The sequence below is a fragment of the Vombatus ursinus genome, unplaced genomic scaffold (assembly GCF_900497805.2).
Source record: "Vombatus ursinus unplaced genomic scaffold, bare-nosed wombat genome assembly UNPS02010193.1, whole genome shotgun sequence".
In the NCBI taxonomy this organism is placed as follows: Eukaryota; Metazoa; Chordata; class Mammalia; order Diprotodontia; family Vombatidae; genus Vombatus; species Vombatus ursinus.
This window is the reverse complement of record NW_020949971.1, coordinates 420238-437113: the sequence shown is the minus strand read 5'-3', so window position 1 is coordinate 437113 and position 16876 is coordinate 420238. Positions and strand designations below refer to the sequence as shown.

Genomic DNA, 16876 nt, shown 5'->3' with positions numbered 1-16876 from the left:
GCTGATGCATAGGCTGGTGACACTGGGACAGATTCTGGGATGGAGGGAGTTTCTGGAACACCAAGAGCCACATCCTCCCCCATTAAAGGGTGGGGCAAAGAGGGAGAGTAGCCAAAGAATTCCCAGAAGACTTGCTGGGCAGTAGGTCTGTGGGCAGTGGCATTGGTTCCTGGTTCAAAGGTGTCACAGAAAGCAAGTCAGTGATGTTCTCTGACCAGTGGCTCACAGAGTGACCCGGAGCATGTGGGCCCCCTGCCTTTGGGGGACTTTGGCACAAACATTAATTAGGCATTCATTGTAAACAAGATCCTGACATCATGTGTGGTTTGGAAGAGGAAGATAAGATTGACCCAGACTTCTCAAGGCTTCTCAAGGACCTTATGGTCTTAATAAGGGAAGGACATTTCCCCAGATAGCTACAGCATCAGTGAGGCAAAGAACAGTTCGAGGCAAAGAGCTGGAGACTGTTTGAAGAGCAGGAGATGAATTATTTTCAGGAGGCCAGAGAAGGCTAAGAGTCTATAATAGCACATGGTTCTAGACCAAGTTAATGTTTGCAAAGCACTTCAAACACAGTATCTCACTTGATCCTACAAACTGTCTTAAAACAAATATCCCCATATTACAGATGAGATAACTGAGGTTCAGAAAAGGGAAGTGGCACATCCATCATCATTAAGCCATTTGTATATCACCACTGCCTCCCCAATCTCACACACACACACACACACACACACAATGCTACCATACCTTATACCTATTATCCTATATCTCTCCTTCCTTGAGTGGCTAAATTCATTGAGAGTGCCATGAAGTGAATTATTGTATCTAAAGCATTTTGTCAACATTAAAGCACTATGTAGATATTATTGCTGTTGTTGTGATCAGTCTCCTACTTCCTCTGCACTGTCCTAACTCCCTATAAGTGACTTCCAATTTTATCATTCAACTGAAATTGTTCTCTCCAAAGTTACTAACGATCTCTTAATAGCCAAATCTTTGATTTCTCTGCAGCCTCTGACACCAGTGATCCCCCTCTCTAGGGTTTCAGGACACCCCTCTCTCCCGGTCCTTCTACTTATCTGACCATTCTTCTTGTGTCTTCTTTGCTGGTTCTTTACCCACAGGGCTAAGTCCTGGACCCCTTTCTTTTTGCCCTCTCTATCTCACTCAGTGATCTCACCAGCTCCCATGAGTTCATTGAGCATTTCCATGTAGATGGCTCCCAAATTGAGCTCCAGTCACAGATCACTGACTGCCTCTTAAACATTGTGACCTGGGTGTTCCATAGACATCTCAAAGCCAGCATTTCCCAAACAAAACTCTTTGTCCTTTTCCCAAAACCTTCCCCTTTCCTGAACTTCTCTATTATTGTTGAAGGCCTCACTATCCTCCCAGGTACTCAGGCTAATAAGCTAGGAGTTGTCTTTGACCCTTCATTTGCTCTCACCCACATATGTGATCTGTTGGTAAATCTTATGTTTACCTTCACAACATGTCTCATATATATGTCCCTGTCTCTCCACTTGCAAATCCTAGTTCATGCCCTTATCACCTGGACTATAGCAATAACTTTTTGGTGATTGTCCCTGACTCTTCTCTCTTCACTCCCATCCATCCCTACACTCAGCTACCAAGGTGGTTGGTTTTTTTCTAAAGGGTGGGGTTATGTTACTGCTCTAGACATGCCACTCTCTTATTGAATGAGGATCCAATATAAAAATCTTTCCTTTGGCAATCAACATTCTAACTAACCTGGCCCCTTGCTACTCTCCTAGTCTTCTCACCCTTCTCATGTCATTCCAATGATGCTGGCCCTCTTAGACATCCTGGAACACAATACTCCATCTTCCATCTCTGCACATTTGCACTGGGCATTGCCCCCTGCCTAGAATACTCTGCTCCTTCACCTAAGTCTCTGGGTTTCTCTGGCTTCCTTCATCTCAGACTCCATCTTTCACAGGAGGCTTTTCCCTTTCCCCTCAGTTCTTAGCCTTACCTCTGTGGCTACCTTCCATCTAGTCTCTCTATATCTTGCATGTACCAATATGCTGTCTCCCGTTAGACTGTGGGATCCTTGTGGGCAGGAACTGTGCTTACATTTCTTGGTATCTACAGTATTTAGCACAGTGTGTGGGGCACCTTGTTTTAAAAAATGTTTATTGACTCGGTTTGTATTTTATTTTAGAGACAACACTAACTTTTTTGATTGGCAATGACATAGAGGTTTTGCTTTAGAAACTTTATATTGTCAGCTGTATAGAGGAAAGACTGGAAGCTGGGAGTCCAATTATGAGACTGTGGCTGTGGCCTAGATGAAAAGAACGGAGAGCAGACCTAGGGTGTTTATGGTGTGAGGAGAGAAAAGACGTGACAGAGGAAGTGGATGGAGAACTTCCAAGCCTTGGCAACTAATTAAAACTGGGGGGAGAAGATAAGGGAGTGTCAGGAGTTGAGAATGACTCTGAGGTAAAGAGAACAAAACATCTGGACAAACTAAAAGCAAATTTGAGGATCTTCATGAAAAGAAGGGAGAGAGATGCTCTGAGAAGAAAAAAGCTGCTTGTCCTCCTGAGAATGATAGAAGAAAACCACAGAAGTATCAGGTGAGAGATTATCCACTAAAGGACAGAGGAAGGAGTAGGTAGGTGGTCATTTCCTTCTCAGAGGCACTGAGGCAGCTATCTGTCCACCTGATAACATCAGAGAAGTCCATTGTGTCCTTGGAATATGTATCTGAGATATGACAGAGAGCATCTAAGGCATATCAAAACAGGTAACAACTGCTCTCTCCTCATAAGCATGACCTGAGCATAAATGACACATCCAGAAGGACCCTAAAAAGTATTGCCAACAATTACGTGATTTTCATAAAGAAACTGGAGACCACAGGGACATTGGGTATGTCTGTCTTGCTGTCACCACCATTGAAGCCAAGGGATGCAGAAGAGAAATATTCATTTTGGAAGTGAACTGCTGGCTAAGAAAGAAGATGGCATCAGAGAATGGTATTTGGGCTTCTGATCCAAGGTTTAAAATACCAGGATGACAGGTTCCCAGCCAGAGATGGAGTGCACCTAACAGAGAATGATAAGCATCTATTTGCCAGTAATCTTGAAAAGCATCCTCAAAAAGGCTTTAAAGTAAAACAGCTAGGGGAGGAAGAAGCCTGTCTGTGTGTATCCTTCCAGTTAGATACCATAGAGAATGGTCAAAGAAAAAGAATAGCGGAGGTGCACAGGAAACAAATCCAAGGAGCCAGTAGTAAAATGTGCAACCTCAAGTGCCTGCACATACTCAACGTGTATGCAAAAAACAAGAGACACTAGGGATCCTAACAGAACAGAGGGAAATGGGATCTTTTAGCTATGACTGAGGCTTGATCAGATGAACCCACGACTGGACAATGGCTCTGAATGGGTAAACCTTATTCAAAAATGAAAACAGGATAAGAGGGATTGTGGGGTAACATTGTACAGAAATCTTAAAAGTCAGTGCAGTTTTAAGCTTTAATAGCTTAAATTTTAATAGCCTAAAACTTCACTAAGAGTTTGGGGGTGCCCTGGATATTGATAAGGCAGAGTAATGTGAGGAAATTCAGGAACTGGAAAGGGGAGCATGCTAGAGAACGTTTGGGTGAAAGTCAAAGAGAGATAACAGAAGTGATTTGTTTTTCAATTATACTAGAGACCACCTGGACAGAAAGAGGAAAGAGATGAGGAGTCTGATAAATAGAATACAAGCCTGGCACAGAGACATGATTAAGTACTAATAGAGGGTACACTCTCTTTCTCTCTTTGCCAAAGGCAGAGCAGCAAATAATTTTTTTTCTACTTAAAGTAGGGATAATTTCATCCTTTAAAAGTTGGAGGATCCAACAAGGAAAAAATTATCTTCTAGGTCTGATGCTCACTAACAGAAAGAAAATGGTTCTTGGAATGGGAATGATGGGAATCCTGGGGAGAAGTGACCTCTTCTTCCTCAAGGTTGTAATGAAGGAGAGGAAATCAGGCCATAGTATGACTTAAACCCTCAATTTTGAGAAAGTAGATTTAAAAGAGATCAGAGGAAAGCTAAGCATTATCACAAGTAAGAAAATGCTTCAGTGGAAGTCAGCCCAGGAGGCCTGGGGAGATGCTCAAGAATGAAATTCCAAAGGAAAACAATCCAAAGAAAAGGAAAAATGAGATTTGTCTGAAAAGACCCATGTGGATGCACAAGGAGTTCACCAACTGACTTAGATTTTAAAAACTAATGTGCAAGAGATGGAAACAAGGCCGGTGAAAAAAGGACAGATATGACTGTGATAGCACAGCCCTTTAAAAAATGGCATTAGGCATGCTAAACCTCAGAATGAACTGGGTGGAGTTAGCAAGGGAAGGCAAGAAAACACCACATTTGTTTGTTTGCTTGTTTATTTGTTTGTTTGTTGCAACTATACTGAGAGAGAACAAACACAGTGATGTCCTCATACCGGCTCCCTGGAGCCAATCCTTACATTCTCAAAATGAACATTTACAGAAATCAGAGAATGCTGTGAATCAGAGCCTGATTGATCACTTTGTTAATTGTATAGACTTAAGAAAATGTTGGAGAAAAGGTAAATAATGCCAATTTAGTTTAAAAGTGTGTCCTACATATGTATGTGTTTTAATTTTCTGGAGAGCCAGTTCTTCAACATTTACCAGCTCACCCCCAGAACAGAGTACTGAAGAAGGAGTGGGACCAGTGCTTGGCACGGAAGGGATGAAGAAAACTAACAATGAAGAGAAAGCAAAGCTGGTCCCTCCCACTTTTACTTTGGTTTTGCTTATTTTGGCCTTTCCACTGGAAATGACACAACCCAAATATTGACAGAGCAGAGAATAGTAAAGAGATGATCAGAGGGCATCCGGATGCTTGTTCCTTTACTCAGAAATGCAAGTTACTTTACTCAGACAAACTACTTCCAAGGATCCAGAAATAACTGGAATGTGTATTGCTGTGCTACTCTCTGCCACGTTTGAGAGACCATGGAAAACATACCCCAAAATTAGAGATGTGCAAATGGTCTTATTTTCAAAAATGGGGAAACATCTGAGTCTGCAAACTATAGACCAACAAGGTTGACTTAGGTACCGGGGAACATTCTAGGAGTCATTATTAAAGGGATGGTTGGTGAACATCTAGAAAGGGAAGCAGTGATTTCAAAGAGGTAGCCTGGCTTCATCAAACAATGGTCATGTCAGACTAACTTCATCTCCTTTTTTGTAGAGAATTATTAAACTAGGCAATGAGGGAAATGCTATAGATGTAGTCTACCTAGATTTAACCAAGCTTTTGATAAAATATCTCTTACCATTCTTTTGGAGATGATAGAAAGATATGACTTAAATGATAATACCACAAAATGGATTCAAACCTAGTGGAACGTGTCCAGGGTCAAAGAGTAATTGTTAATGGTTCAACGTCACTGTGGTAGGAGGGCTGTGGTAGAGTGTCCCAGGATTCTGCTCTTGACCCTGTCCTGCTCCACATTTTTATCAGTAGCTTGGATAAAGCTATAAAAGGTATATTCATCAGATTTGCAATTGACTCAAAGCTGGGAGGGATGATTAACATATTGGATGTAAGAGTCAGGATCCAAAAAGGTTTTAATGGGCTATACCAGTTGGGTAAATATTATTATAAGATGAGATATAATAAGGATAAATATGAGATTTTAGAATTAGGTTCAAAACAATTAAATGCATAAATATAAATGCCAGTGGGAAGTATGGCCCTTGAGGGTGGGGACTTTGTTATCTTTAATCTTCAGACCTCAAGCATTGAACAGGTTCTTTGCACATAGTAGGTACTTAATGTTTGCTTAATTGAATTAATGAGTGTGGCTAGACAATAGTTTCAGTTTTAAGAAAAAGATCTTGGGTTTTATTGGGTTGCCAACTCAATAGGATTCTATAATGTGATATGGTAGCCCCCCCCCCAAAAAAAAACCTAATGTGATACTAGGTTACACAAAGAAAGGTGTAAGAAAAGTGGGTTCAGAACAAGGGAAGCCAGAATCTTGTTCCAGTATTCTGTGCACAGACCACATCTGGACCAGTTCCTGTTTGGACAGCCTCTTTTCAGAATGGACCTCAACAAGGTAGGTTGTGTTGAAGAGAGCAATCAGGAAAGTGAGGCGACCAGAAACCCAGACCTATGCTGCTACCTGTTTGGTGAACATGGAGGAGAGGACAGGGTAACTGCCTTCCAAAAATTAAGGGCTGATTTCCAAGGATTTGGTCTTAGAGGAAAGAAGGTAGAGAATGATGTGGATGGTGAAAAGAAGCAACTATTGATTCAAGATGAAGAAGGACTTATTTATACACAAAACTACTAGAAAGTGTAATGGGATATATAGAATGTAGTGAGCTCTCCATGAGGACCCCAGATGTCCTCAAGCCAAGCCAGGAGAACCAGTGGTTTTGGACTACATTGTAGAAGGAATTCTGGCTCAGGTATGTGCTAGACTGGATCCTGTGGTTTCTTCCATTTCTATGGGCCTAGAAAACATTCAGAAGAATTCATCAGGGAACTGAGTGTGAATGCTGCCATGAAAAAAAAAATCCTCCTTTATTTTTTCTATCTGGCCTGGCTATCTCATCAAAATTTGTTATCATCCCAGTCCCTCTCATATTGAGAAGCTGCCCAAAAAAACACAAGCTTCCCCTTGACCCCAGGCTTGCATGCATCCTACCAGTCCCTGGGAAAAAAAAAAATTTCTATCTCCTCCAGGACCAATAAAAATGAGTGGGACCATTCTTCGCCCCCTGGAGGCAGCAGCAAGTTCCTTGGATCTGAGCAAGGGCTGTCGCTTCTTTCCTATAACAAAATAACCTCCCTTTGCCTTCCCACATCTTGGAGGTCCCTTGGGCTGCTCGGTATGTGTTCCTTCCCCTTCCCCCAAGGACAGTTTTGGTTCAGAAAGGAATGAGGCTTCGCCTGACTGTCTCTCTCTCTCTCTCTGTCTCTCTCTCTCTCTCTGTTTCTCTCTCTCTCTCTCTCTCTCTCTCTCTCCCTCTCTATTTTCCTTTCCTGCAATGCCTTGACCTTGTTCTCCTTCTGTATCTGGGCCCATTTGTTCATTGCAAGACCAGCTCCTGTCCATTATTAATTGGCGCCTTAATTGAAGCCACCCCAGCAGTTTCCATGAGGTTAGTCCAGAGCTGACTTCTCCAGAGCAGGCTGTCTGGTTTTAATCAAAACCAAATGAAAGTCCACGCTCCCAGCCCGGAGCCGCTCCTTCCTTCGGAGGAAGTCATTCGGCGGAGGCACAAGCAAGCCGGAGGAGAGAGATAGATGAGCCCGTCCCCAAAAGGGGCTCTGGGCACCAACAGGGGCTGCTGCTGGGGCAGGGATTGGACCGGGCCCTCCCTGAAGCCCCCCGGAGACTCTAGTCGGCAGGGCTTCATCTTTCAACAAAGGTCATCTAGGCTCAGGATGATGGGGGCATGGCTTTTTCCGAAGATGGCTGGGTGTGACTCCAGCGGCCCCCCACCCAAGGTAAGGAAGGCCAAGCTAGGCTCCCAGCTCCTTTTGTCCTGCTAGGAAGCAGCCTCATGGTCTGGGGGCATTGGGGCCCGGGAAGGGTACTGTGTCTACAGATAGGAGAGGATTTGCTTGGGAATTGGTGTTGGAAAAGGCCCACACTCCTCCATTGCCTTCCAGGATTCCCTGTGGAGTCCCAAAGAGAAAAAGAATGTTGGGAGAGGTTGGAGAACCGGGGGCCTCCGTTTGGGGCAGTGAGAATGGCCTTACTGTAAGCAGCTTAGGATGGAAAATATCTGGGAAGGCCAGAGCTGCAGAGAACGTTTTCTAGTCTTGACAGATTAGCGCCGGGCTTTGAGTTCAGAGGGAAAATTCTCCAAATGCGCAGCCTGGTCTGCTTCTTGTTGGCTGGCCCTCCTAGCCTTGCTTTCCTCCTCTTTCATTCTTTTTCTCTTTTCCATCTTGAGGTCTCACCCTGCCTCTCTCCCCTTCTCTCCTTCCGTCATGCAGTCTCTCTTTCTCTCTGTCTTCATTCTTTCTCTCTCTCTCTCTCCCTTTCTCCCTCTCTCTTTCCATCAAGCTGTCTCTCTCTCTCTCTCTCTCTCTCCCTCCCTCCCTCCCTGGCAGGAAATACTTTCCAGGCAATCTGGGGCCTGCTCGTGGAGGGCCCTCTCACAAAGCATCAGTCTGAATTTAGCAGACACGAGTTCCTGCCTGGGAGAGAAACTCAGCAGTCTGGGCTTGGGCTCCAACTCCCTCCGGCTGCCCGAGGAGATTTTGATCAGAGTTTCTGCCCAGGGCAGAGCCAGGAGCCAAGCAATGAGAGTCAGACTTTGGATATGGGAGAAACTCCCAAGGATGTCCCACTTAGAGCTACAGGGAACTTCGGTGCCGCTGGTGGTCTGTCCTTCATTATTCCCTTGATGGGTAAGAGGCTTTGGGGGGATAAATGACAGCATCTTGTACTGGCCAGTGGCTTCCAGGCTCAGACATAAGGTAGGAATAGGGGTTGGTGGGGAACTATACAGCAGAGATGGGGAGCAAAATGTCAGCTTTAAAACAAAGTCTGGGTGTGGGTTTGACTTACTTTCTCCCTAAAAAGAAAAAGAAAAACAAACAGAACAGGAAGGCTCATTCACTCAGTCCCTCCTGCCCCCACTTCTTTGTAAACAGATTGTCAATTCACTTTTACCTCAGATGCTATATCAAAAACCACATAGAGACGCAATTTGCACTTGAGAGGGATGTGTAGATTTATTTTTCACTTCCCTGGTCAGTGGGGAGGGCAAATGTAGCCCTTATCTTTAATAGTAGGGCTCCAGTGGACACACACACACACATGCACACACACACACACACACACACACACACACACACACACACACACACATCTACCTTTGAAAAATGTGAGGCCAGGGGGTTTGTCTCCAGCTTGCCCCTTTTGGACTGAGGTTCAGAGATTGAACTTCAAAGGGGGAATCTTAAAAATGTAAGTTACATGTGTGAAATTTCAGAACTGATTTCCTGTCCTGTCTGGCCCATCGCCACGATGGAAGGAGAAGTCACAATTAGTGTAGAATCATGGTCCAATGTCTGGGTACGGCCAAGAGGAGCATTTCAGAAAATCCATGAAGGTGACATCAGGGCCTTCCGTGGCATTTTGAGCTTAGGGAAAGCCACCCCTGGCCCATTTTTGTGTGTTCTCCCAGTGTATATGGTTGAATTTTGTGTGGTTAGGTAAAGCTCAGCCTGCAGGAATGAGTGATTTATGTCTGTCCCCAAGTCCCTGCAACAAGAGATTTCTGTAAACTTGGTACAAAGCCTAGATAAGACAAATGAGGCTGGCTTATGTTTGACCCAGGGACCTCCTCGATGCCCCTTCCTCTAAGGTGCCTTCCTCTAAAACTCCAGTGGAGGTCTGTGTTTCTCCATGCTAACTTCTTCCTTTTCCCTTGAATCTGGTTAGAGTTGGTCTGAGCCGGCACTTTGCTCTTTGCCTCATTTCATAAAGATCTTGAAGGATTTCTTCACATTCTATTTCCCACAGACTTAATTTCATAACGGCATTATGTCATTGTGTTAACGTCCATTAAAGGTGCTGGGGCAGCTGCGGCTATCTATATTTTTAGTTTTGGCAATACCTTCCAGGTACACTCCTTACAGTGGACTTATCGGGCCAGATTCCTTTATGGAATGATTCCTTTGGTTTGCAGCTGCGCCTGCAGCATATGAGTGAGCCCCATGTTTGACATGGTGCTGCAGTCATTGAAAATGGCATTCCTAGAGAACTCATGAGGGTTATTCAAAATACGTTACCTGATGTGAGAGTGGTCAGGCCACTCTCCAGCATCGGCGGGGTGGGGGTGGGGGGATTGTAAGGACGCTGTCTGCATTCTCCTGCTATTGTGGAGACCCGACCCACCCACACAAGCTGCTCCTAAGTCTCTAGTCCATGTTGTTCTACCATTCATTCAGTCAGTCAATGAACCCGGAAGCATTGTTAAAGTACCTGCTGCGTGCACGAGGCCACTGTACTGAGACAAAAATGAAACAGCCCCTTCTGCTGTGAGAACAATAGAGGTGAGAACAACAATATGGGCCCATGTTATTAAATACAAAATACAGGCAGAATAAGTGAAAACTAGTAATTGGGGTTGAGGGTGGACTGGACTAGCCAAGGGGCAGGGCAAGGTCAGGAGCCACCTGGTAAAGGAAGTGGCCCTTGGATTGAGCTATGATTGACAGGACCTTGGGATTCCAAGAGGCGGTGCTAGGGAGAGAGGACTGCTCACTCCACTTCCATACACTAGGACACTAGGATTTACCTTGCCATCAGCCTCACTACTCCTGAAAAGGAGGGGGCAGCCCCTGACTGTCTGGCTCTCCTCTCAACCCTGGAGCAGAACCTCCTTTCTCTGGCCGCCATTCTCCAACCATGTTTTACACCCCTAGGAAAAAGGAAAGTTCACTTTATTTTCACATCCCCAAGGCCCAACTCATAAGAGGTGCTTAATAAATGCTTGTGGAGGGAGGGAGGGACGTAGAATAAACCCACCCACCATGACAGGAGCCACCAGCTGGACCAGCAGCTCCAACTATGGCACTTGATTGTGCAACACAGATCTACTTATTTTGCACTTATCTCTATGGATTACCACATGAATTATGACAGGCATTCTAAGACATGAACAGAAGTAGACATTTTAAAGGGTGGCATAAAGATAAAATACTATTTTACACTGGGGTTTATTGAGGCAGAGAACGGTATGGTGAGACCTCCGCTTTGGTGCCTGATGAAGGACGTACTGGAGTGAGGGAGATCTGAGGCAGGCCATGCCCCCAGCAGCCACTGGAACAGTCCAGGTGTGAGGGGAGGAGGGTCAGCCCCAGGCTCGAGCAGAGTCAGAGAAGAGGGTGTATTTGAGAAACACCCCAGAGGTGAGCTTGACAGGCCTTGGCAACAGCTTGAATGTGGGGTGGGGGGTAGAGGGAGGAGTCCAGGATGAAACTGCAAGTTTGCATGGAGTCCTGGTTTGCAATCCTGGGTGACTAGAAGAATGTGGGGAGCATGAGAGGTCCAAGCAATGATTAAGCTCTTACTGTTTGCCAGGCACTGTGCTAAGTTCTTGAGGATTTCACAGTCTAAAGAAGCAGATAACAAGCAGAAGAGAAGGAAACAAGCTTTTATTAAGCACCTACTAAGTACCAGGTTCTGTGTGGGAGCTTTAAAAATGTTTGAGCCTCACACAAACCTGTAGGGAGGGGCTGTTATTATCCCTATTTTACAGATGAAGAGACTGAGGCAGACAGAGGTTAAGTGACTTGGCCAGCATCACACAGTGAGAAGGATCTAAGGACAGATTTGAACTCGGGTCTTCCTCCCCAGGACCAGCCTTTTTTTATTAAGCACCTCCTAGATATCAGACACTTTACAAATATTATCTCATTTGATCTAAATACAAACAAGACAGATCAAATAAACTGGAGGTGATTTCCGAGGGGGAAAAGATTATATCATGGACTCTGAAATGTCTGTTCCTCCTGGGAACCTCACTCTCATCTCAAATACAAAGGCATGAGGTTCTTCCCATGTGCACAGAGCCCATCCTCCAAAGGGCACCTGCATCAGTCACAGGATGATCTGATAGACAGGAAGTGGGCATGCCGGAGTGGTAAGAAGTCTGTGCAGCTGCTCCGGCTGCTCAGAGAGACCAAGCCCCAGCTCCAGGGGAGGCTGGCTGGAAGTGTACCAAGGTGCCTAAAGGCTGGAGTGATGGGAGCTAAAGGGGAAGTGGATTGTGTAGGGAATGAGTCCCGTGATTGGCTACTAGGGGGAGATCTGGATTGTTCCCCCCCCCCCGGGTGATTTGTTGATCACACACACACACACACACACACACACACACACACACACACACACATCCCTGTCAGGTTTGGGGTCAGGGGATGGTTCCCTAGATGATCCTCATCTCTCCTCCGGAGACCAGTTCTCTCAGCCCTTTTGAAACCCATGGTTACCAATGAAGTCCAAGGGCTGTCCAGCAGGAGCACCTTCTCTCTCTGAATGACAGGGTCATCTTCTTCCCCAGACATTCATCTCCCTGATAATAAGCTTTATGCTGTGCCCCGGGCTTATTCTTCCTACAGAATCTGTTAGAGACAGCTTGCGATCACTAGGCACAACTCCATCCTCTTAGGGGATCCTCAACTTTGGTTCTTCTGAGACATTTTAAGTAACTCACATGCAGCACTACCACAACAACAGAAGATTATTGCTATTAAAGAGGTTGGTCCTTGTTTCAAGGAGAAGTTTAGGGTCCATAAGTGAACTGTAATGTTTCCTGAGGGAAACCCTATCTGCTCTCTTCTTCCTTTCCCACTCTGGCCCAGCCCACTGGCCATTTGCTATATCTGTCCAAAGTGGGTGTCCTGATGGGTCAGCTCCTGGAGGTGTCTGATCACCTGCCTATCACAATCTCTACAACAGGCATTCTTCATCCACTTGGGGTTTCCTGTGTAAATAGGTCAAATTCTTTTGAGTGGTTACAGATCCCATCCAGGAAGCTCTGAGACATTCCAGGGCTCCAAGCAATCAATCACCATAATGTCAAAAGGTTCTCTCTAGATACTGCAATGGGCAGCCTCCAGGAAAGTGATGCTCACTTTTGGCAAGCCTATGTGTGTATATATATATATATGTAGTTATCAGGGGATTGTTGAACAAACTGTTCTCTGTTGTCACACGCATGCCTTTGAGATACTGTTGAATCAAAAGCCTAAAATCAGCAAAAAACCCACATATGGTGGGGTCTTGTGTTCCCTAGACCTCGTAATCAGTTGTGGGCCTATAGAATGTCATTAGAGAAAGCCTGTCTTTCCCCTCTCAAACCTTTTGTTGTAATGCCCTCACTCCAGAGGGAAAAGGCTCTGAAAGTTTTATTCCCATAAAAAAAATTCTAGAGATGGAAAGTAGACATATGGATCACTAGTTATATAATAGTTTATGTGCTATTGATAATAATTATTATTATTTTATTTTCATTTTTTGTAAGGGTCAAGAAGGTTCCCAAGTCTTTGGTCTCTTACCTTCTCAAATGTCTTGAGAAACAATCTCATCTCATGTCCTCTAGCACAACTGAACTTTGTGTATGTTTGGATGAGTCTAACCACCCTTCCCCACTTTATTTCCTGTTTTCTTTTGCACCACTTCTCCTTCCTAATGACACTCATTCAAGACCAGGACCTAAAACACCAGATTCGGTAGCGACCCTGTCCTTAATGGTAACAAGAGTACAAAGAGGTTCCAGGGACTCTACTTCTTGACCATTTGTTATTATACTCCTCCTGATTTTATCCTCCGATGCCCTTAGGATGAATATACTTAGTTGTGTCACCTAAAAAGCTGTCTGTAAACTTGTTTCTCCCAACCACTGGTTTTGGCCATTTTAGGAAGTGATAGTACACTTAATCCATCAGTCTTCTTCCTCCTCCCTAAGACTTTACAAATGTGTTTCTACTCTAAAGTGTTGGTGCACTGGGCTCTGATATCATTCTCCTTGGGAAGTTGAGTAGGCGTTGGCTAGATGAGCTTATTTTTAGGCATTTTGGACTCCTCGGTGCTAAATTGATTTACATAGAAATAATTTTTCCATGTAAATGGTTTACTTTTCAATGTAAACATTTATACTTCCTAAGAAGATAGTGACAATCTGTGCTGATGTCCACAGTCTTAGCCATTTGGGAAGGAGAAAGCCTAAAAGCTTTTTTAAAATGGGTTGTATTTGAGTTTCCTTCCTTCATATAATAAGATCTTACTATTTTTTTTAATCTGGTACTAATTGCAATCTTAGCTCTAAGAAGTCAATGGTCTACATGCAGATGATTCAGAAATGATGCCCATAATGGTAAAGAATCACATCTGATCTCAAAACTCCTCTTGAAGAAAGTGGTGCCCAAGCCTGAACACAGTGCTTCAGGAATGGTTTGACTAGCATAGAGTAGAGACGAGCCATCTTCTCCTGATTCCTAGATACCTTGCCTCTTACTACAGCCCAAGATTGGATTAATTAACTGCTTCAGCTATACTGTCACACTGTTGATTTGCCATCCACTAGTTTGCCCAAATTATTTTCAGACTCTGCTTCCTTTATCATAGGGAGGTTCATATTTTCAATCCAAGTCCAAGACTTGCACTATTTGATTTAATCTTCAATCAATTAGCAACATTCATTAAGCACCTATTATGTGCCAGAGGACAGGGTCTACTGCTATGGAGCATAGGATCTGTGCTAAGCACTAAGGATTCAAAGGAAGGCAAAAATGCTCCCTGCCCTCAAGAAGCTCACTGTCTAATGAGGAGACAGCATGCAAACAGCTGTGTGCAGACAAGTTACATACAGGATCAATTAGAAATAATCCCAGAAGGAAGGCACTAAGATTAAGGAGGACTGGGAAAGACTTCCAGCAGAATGTGGGACTTGAACTGGAAGTGGCAGGAAACCAGGAAAGCCAGGAGGCAGAGGTGAGAAAGGAGAGTGTTCCCAAGATGGAAGGTGTCCAGAGAAAATCCTCAGCCTCAGCAGCTGGGATGTCTTGTTCAAGGAAGAGTCAGGAGGCCAGTGGCATTGGATCGAAGAGTACATGTAGGAGAGTAAAGAGTAAGAAGGCAGGAAAGATTGGGGCAGCTAGGTGGTGCAGCTGATAGAGCACTGGCCCTGGAGTCAGGAGGACCTGAGTTCAAATGTGGTTTCAGACCAGACACTTGACACTAGCTGTGTGACCCTGGGCAAGTCACTTAACCCCAATTGCCTCAAAAAAAAAAGGCTGGAAAGAGTAAGAGGGGGTGAGGTTATGAAGGGCTTTGAACACCAAACAGAACATGATCCTACAGGCAATAGGGAGCCGCTGGAATTTGTTGAGTAGGGAGAGGGTGACTTGGTGAGACCTGCACATTAGGAAAATCACTTTGGTGGCTGAGTAGTAGATGGACTGGAATAGGAAGAGATTCGAGGTAGGAAGATCCACCCACAGACTCCTGCAATCATCCAGGCATGAGATGATGACCTTTCAGATGTTTTCATTGATTTTACTGGTTTGGTTTGGTTTTCTTCCTCTTCTTCATTTTTCTTTGTAATCTGAGATGGAGACAGCAGAGAAGAATTCTGAGAGAGATTTAAATGGGATCAAAACAAAAGACATCAACAATTTTTTTTTTTAAAGAGGGAGCCCGTTGATAATTTGAGAGAGAGCACAGTATCAGTTGAATAATGAAATCAGAAGCCAGATTGTAGAAACTTAAGAAGAGAATGAAAGGAGAGAAAATGAAGGCATCCAGTGAGCATGACTTTCCTTCGAGGAATTTCATCATGAAAAGGAAGAGATATAGAAGATGCTAACCAGCTAGGAGAGTAGGATTGAGTATTGCTTGTTTTTGGTTTTTGTTTTGTTTTGCTTGATAGGGCAGACATGGGCATGTTTGTAGGCAGTAGCCAATCAGCCAGTACACAGGAAGAGGCTGAAGAAAAGTGAGAGCATGGGAATTCTAGAGGACAGGATCTGATGGAGGATATGGGAGGGCATGGGGTCACTTGTGCCTGCAGAGGGGTGTATCTCAGCAAGAAGGACCATCTTTTCATGTGAGTCGGGTGAAGGAGGGGATAATGACAGAAGGCATCTGAGGAGCACGAGGTGAGAAAGAGTGAAGAAGTGGGAACTCGGGGAGAATGGCTTCAATTGTGGCCAAGGGTGTAGGAGGCATGAGGTCCTCAGCTTAGAGGGTGGTGGTAAAAGGTTCTGTGGGAGGCTTGAAGAGAGAAGAGAGAGTTTGGAGAGGGAGGTTAACAAATCAGTCAGAGAGCAGTGGGAGCTGCCAGAAGACCTAGCTTCAATGACAATAACATCTGTTTGTGATGGGCTCCGGGAAGGGACTCAGGATTTCCTCCAGCTCGGAGTCACTGTCATAGATAAAGAGATTCAAAGACAGAATAAAACTGAACTGATTCACGAGGGGTCAACATTGGGAAGAGAAGAAAGTGCAGGAGTGGAGGGGGGATGGTCAGGGAAAGAACTGAGTTCTCGAGGGATTGGAGGTCAAAGAGAGGAGGAAGAATAGGGAGTAGGGTCAGAAGGCATAATATGTTGTGAAATCTTGCCAGGACTTAAAACCAAATTTGCTGGTTTTTCTTAGTGTCCTTGGAGTTCCATATTATAGAGTTCCCCATCACTCCTGGGCTAATTTCCCCAAGAGAGTTTTTTGTTTGTGGATTTCTTTGGTTACCAAAAAGTCAAGGTGTAAAGTGCTCATAGCCACACTCACTGAAGCTTTTGCCTTGATTTTTATCCTCTTCTTCGACCCATTAAACTCAACTCAATAAGTATTTATTGAACAACTATTCTTTGGAGGGCATTGTGGCCAGATGTTGGGTATATGAAGACAATAACAAAAAATAGGCTTTGTCCTTAGGGAGCTTACATTCTGGGACCAAGATGGGGAGGACATACAAGATAGCTTTAGGAAGGAGAAAACCAACCAGATCAGGGTCAGGAAAGGCTTCCTGGTGGAGGCAGTGCCAGAACCTTGGGGGCTACACAGAGACAAAGGGTGTTCCAGGTATGGAAGTCAGCCTGTGCATAGTCACAGAGTTAGAAGATGAAATACCAAATTTGGTAAAAAGTAAATATCCTCATTTTGTCCAGAACATAGAAGAGTGAATGAGAATTATGGAAAATGTCTGGGCAGTTAAACACAGAAGGATTTCAATGGCAAGCTGAGAAGTATGTATTCCATCCCAGAGGCAATTGGGAGCCACTGAGAGGTCCTTTAGCAAAGCACTGCCAGAATCAGATGGGTGAATAATGATTTTAA

At 44.4% G+C, this 16876-nt stretch overlaps 1 protein-coding gene across 2 annotated transcripts in view; it reads left to right on the top strand.

Annotated features, from left to right (window-relative positions):
* Positions 1-6996: 6996 nt before the first annotated feature.
* DLC1 (DLC1 Rho GTPase activating protein) overlaps positions 6997-16876 on the top strand; it is a 213464-nt gene continuing 203584 nt past the window's right edge. The window contains exon 1 of one of the 2 annotated variants that reach the window (XM_027853682.1): positions 6997-7527. The gene's annotated coding sequence lies outside the window, so the exon portion shown is untranslated. Of the gene's footprint in view, positions 7528-8350; positions 8440-16876 lie in introns of those variants that run through there. The other variant, XM_027853683.1, reaches the window with a different exon arrangement.